This window comes from Nicotiana tabacum, chromosome 16 (genome assembly GCF_000715075.1).
Source record: "Nicotiana tabacum cultivar K326 chromosome 16, ASM71507v2, whole genome shotgun sequence".
Classification (NCBI taxonomy): Eukaryota; Viridiplantae; Streptophyta; class Magnoliopsida; order Solanales; family Solanaceae; genus Nicotiana; species Nicotiana tabacum.
The window spans coordinates 116,461,342-116,466,419 of NC_134095.1; the positions used below are offsets into that span (position 1 = coordinate 116,461,342).

The window sequence follows — 5,078 nt, forward strand, 5'->3', positions numbered from 1 at the left end:
AAGGTAATAGACTAGGGTTTTCAGAAAAGTAATAGAGTTGCGAGAATAGGTCAAGAGACCATAGATTTGTAACAAAACAAAAGGAAATTCTTACTCATAGTCGAGAAAATGGCTTGAGATAGACTAACAAGCAAGGTTTCAAACCAGGACCGATAGGGTTCCTTGAGATCGTCTCAAGGATCTAAGAAGTCAAAGAGCCATTGTGCGTAGAAGGCCAGGACCGGCTGGAGAAGACATGGAAACATCACAGGAATGAGATATACGCCGGTGACAACGTTTAGAACTAGGGTTGGGTCGAGAGAGTTGAGAGAAGAGTGGAAAGATGACGGCGGGTGAGAGGAGTGAATGAGAGTGTTTGGGGGGGTGGTGGTTAGGTCTAGATTTAATTAAGGAAAGAGGAATATGGACCGTTGATCTGAATGATCAACTATCAGGATTGAATGGGGGTAATTGGGTCAGGCAAGTGTGTATTTGGACCTAAAGGGACTGGGCTAATTTTAAAAGGGGTTTTGGGCTAGTCTTTTGGGTTAAGTCTGAAAACAAAAGGGGTTATTTATTAAATACCCAGATAATTGAGTAAAAATTTATTTATAAAATAAATAACATATTATAAAAATAATTTTCATGCATAGAAATAATTATATTTTAAAAATACAATGGACCATTTTCTGATAAAATAATGCAATAATGTATGCTTGGGCTATAATTGCAAAGTTATTGCAATTATAACCAAAAAGTGTAAATCTGGCCATTTGTGAAATAATTTAAACTTAATATGACTATAAATAGTAAAATTAAATCAAAATATATTATAAATCCATTTGTGATGCAATTTTGTAATTGTTTACATCAATAAAATACTGGGATAAGTTAATTTAAAAATATAGAAATTATGAAAAATATCATTTGATGCTAATGCATAGTTTTGAAGATATATATGCATTTTGAAAAAATAATATAGGAAAAATTGGGTAGCAACAGTGATGCCTAAAGCGCTGACTAATATGGCCTAGGAGGATGACCTCTACCAAAAGTACCACTGCCTCTAGATGAGGCTCCACTAAGACTACCAGAATGACGAGGCCTTTTATTACATCGGCTCCCTCTCCCAACCCTGAACCATCTTGATGTATATAGTAATCTTTACAGCTCTCTAGAAAGAAATAGCATCTCTAGTCTCCTTGGCCATCTATAACCAGATGCTGAAAGTGAGCCCATCAATGAATCTCGTCACTCTCTCCATCTCAGTAGGGAGCAAGACAATGGCATGGCGAGCTAGGTCCACAAATCGAATCTCATACTGGTAACGGTCATGTCACCCTGTTGAAGGTGCTCAAACTACCTACAAAATTGGAGGGACATAATTTAAAAGTGAAAGAAATAAACTTCTCTAGAAATAGATGTGAAAATTGATCCCAAGTAAGTGAAGGCGAACTAGCTGGTCTTGTGAACATCTAATTTTTTACCACACCGAATTTCACACTATTTTAGTGTAAATATTTCTTTTAGATCTAATCTTAATATTTTAAATTTTTATCTTACTTTTTATAGGTTTCAATTGAGAAAAATTAAATATATATAAATAATTATGGTACATATTTTATTTTGTAAAGAGAAAATAAAAAATTTACAAAAAATATATGATTTCTTTTAATTAGAATTTTAATAAGTAAGCTATGGTGTTTTTCTTAGTATAATTTAAACTATAGTACAAATATTGGGTTCTCTTATTTAAAAGTAAGTTGGTATATATATATATATATATATATTATTTTCGTTTTATTTAATAAAAAGGAGTTATTAAAAAGTAAAAATAAAATAAAATAAATAACAATACTAAAAACTAACGAAAAAAAAAAGAGATAACAAAATAAACAAACTCATATCTGATAACAATCTCAATATCCCCCACCCCTCACTTCACTCACACACGTTGCACACATACCCACGATCAGCCCCACATCTTGTTGCCTACTCCTCCACTCCTCATCTTTTAAGCGCACACACATTCTATATACTAGTATACATATTGATAAATATAATCATAAATATACAGGTTTATTAAATAATTTTAAGATTTACCATATTGTAAAATAATATTGTAAAACTTACATGAGAGAATGCTAACATATTTAGCACCTCGAATGGTTATATTAGTCAGTACTAATAAAAAAATTAATATATAAGCTTTGTTCGTTGTCTAAATTTGTTAACTATAACTTTTAACATTATATAATTACTTACTTTATTTGTTTTACATATTATTCAAAATTATAAATTCCTCACATAATCCTCGTCATCCTCTTATATGCATTTTATTTACTATAATACTTTCGTTATTTTTTTATTTAGTATTTTACTTATAATAAATAATAATTTGGAATTACTTATATTTTGTTTCCAATATGATATATTTAATTTTAGTTTTAGTTATTGATATTATGTACACATGAATTAAATTATATTTGTTTTCATTTAACATCTATTATGGGTTTTGGATCGTGACACGTAAAGTATGTTTTGTTGAATCATAATTCAAAGACTTTCTCATAGCAAATTCAAATATGCCTTGTCTTCTTGTATATATTACACTATATTCGTATACTTTTTTTTTCTCTTGTTGCATATATTTTGTGTTTGCAGTTTTAAGTACCTTATCATACGATTATTTTTCAGTTTTTCACTTATGTCCTTCCCTATCATTCCTCTGTTAATATAATATAAATTGATATTTTATATTGCTTAAACCTAAATTATTTTTATACTTTTATTTTATTACTCAAAATTGCTTCATTTTTTAAATTTATAAAATAAACATTGTATTAACCGATATAAACAATGTAAATCAATCCAAACTTGATATAGTCCTAAGAAAAATGGTGGCATCTAAACGTAATAATTTAACAATCTTTTAGCAGGATTTTACTTAATTGCTTGAACTTTTTATAACTTATAAACAAAGATTTGATTTACTATTATTTTATAAATTGTATCGATATTTTATAATATTATACTAAAATCATATGCAACATGAAATAAACTTTTGTTTCTAACTTCCTAATAATAAACTTGAGATGGCTCATGATCTTACAAAGTTATTGATATATTATTTCTCATTTTAGCCTCGAAACGCATTTGTATGATCATACACATCTTTATTGAATGGCATAAGAAAATTATCTTGAGATTTTTAAAATTAATAAATCACATGGATTAATAAGAATATTAACACAGAAAAAAACTAACAGGATAACACATAAAAGTAATACCCAGAATATTAAACAATTTAAGAAGCTTAAAGTTAACTAGATCATACCTTAATTGTTGTGGCTTCACCATTTACCTCATAATCAATATATGATGAGACTCTAAGTTCCTAAAATTGCAACACAAACATAAAAATAAAAATTTGAAATTATAACTTGTTCAATACAAAATAATAAAAAAATACTCAACCAAAAATATTGCCAACAAATGTTCCTTAAATAATATTTCGTAATGGAAGGAGAATTAAAATCCCCATTAGCATTAATTGATGCGTCATCTTCCTGCAAATAAAAAAAAAAACCTAAAATTAAATTGTTGAAATGGAAGAATATAAATTATAACATCAAAAAATATATATATGTTTGTGAAAACACACTTTTACTACAACAATTTCATCTGCCTCCTTACAATCATTGGCCGTTACGGTCCCACATTTCTTAAAAAGATAAAACAAAATTACACTATCATGATCATATAGTTCGGGAATAAGTATTACACGACTACACAATAATGTAAGTTGTAGAAGAACGTTACTTGATAATGATTCATTGTGATCCACTAAACTTTTCGCAGTTGATTAAACTTTTAGCTTCTTCATAAATAAATTAAAAAATGGTATCACCAATATTATCGTTCACCTTCACATGTATCTTGAATCTTATCAAGACATTCCCTCGAGGTTGCGACCATTACTGAGATTCTGAGAATAAAGAAAGCAAAAGAGAAGGAGAAAAAAACCATAAGGTTACTGAGAAAAAAAGAAAATAGATTGAAAGGAAGAGAGAAAAATTGTAAGGGATGAGTTTAGGATAAATCTGAGAAATTGTAAGCGCTTTGAATTCAAAAGTATAATTAAAAATTGTTTTTAAGTTTACAAAATTAATGTAAACAATCTGCATTTTTTTCTCTATAAAGAAGGAGTAGTTCAACTACGTTAGTTTATTAAAAAATTTAGTTTAAAAGTTAATATAAAAAACTGATCACTTCTCTAAAAATGAGTCCTAAATGTGCCTTAGATTACGGCTGCACGGTTAAACTTAAGTTCAGATTTTGCATATTTCAAAACAAATTTAGAACTTTTTATTAGGAAACTTGATAAGCTTGAATTAATAGTAATCTTTAAAGAATCTCTATATAATTTAGCCAAAAAATGGCAAGAATTTATTTTAAATAATTTTAAAAAAAGAATAGGGTGTAATTAACAATAATAATAATAATTATTATTATTATTATTATTATTATTATTAATTATTAATTAAGAGAATATGTATGGGGGAGGTAGGGGTGTTCATGGTTCGTTAAAAACAGTTATGGAAGAACAATGTGCAACTAATGTAGCCTGTTTTTTCCTGAAAATAAGGAGGTAAAAACGTATGTTATTGGATTTTAAACATTTCAAAAGCTGGGATAACTATAACCTTAACTGGAGAGAAAATGGTGCAAATATGCACTCATAACCAAACAACTGATTTTGAATTTGAGTTTAAAAATAATTAAATAACTAATTATTAATTTACCTAACTGATTTTGCCCTAAAACTACTACTTGTCTTTTGTCTCCTTTGAATAAATATAGATATAGAGACTATGCATTGAACCCCTTAATGTGACGACCCGGCCAGTCGTCTCATGAATTTTCACTCCGTTTTCCCTATTTCTGCTTCTTTATTCTTTGTTCATCCGTGTTTTGTGGTATCGGGTTTGTCGGATCGAATCCGGAATGATTTTGGTAAGATTTGAGACACTTATAGCCTGTTTGGCCAAGCTGGAGAAATCAACTTATTTTGAGAAATGTTTTTTTCAAAAGTGCTT

The 5,078-nt window shown here is 28.5% G+C and overlaps 1 long non-coding RNA gene across 1 annotated transcript; it reads right to left on the reverse strand.

The window, feature by feature from the left end:
* Window positions 1-869: 869 nt before the first annotated feature.
* Window positions 870-4,434, reverse strand: LOC107808193 (uncharacterized). The gene is made up of 3 exons (XR_001653083.2): window positions 3,906-4,434; window positions 3,317-3,548; window positions 870-1,342 (listed from the first exon to the last, which is right to left on the reverse strand). It is a non-coding gene; the product is annotated as an uncharacterized LOC107808193 (long non-coding RNA).
* Between the last annotated feature and the right edge of the window lie 644 nt (window positions 4,435-5,078).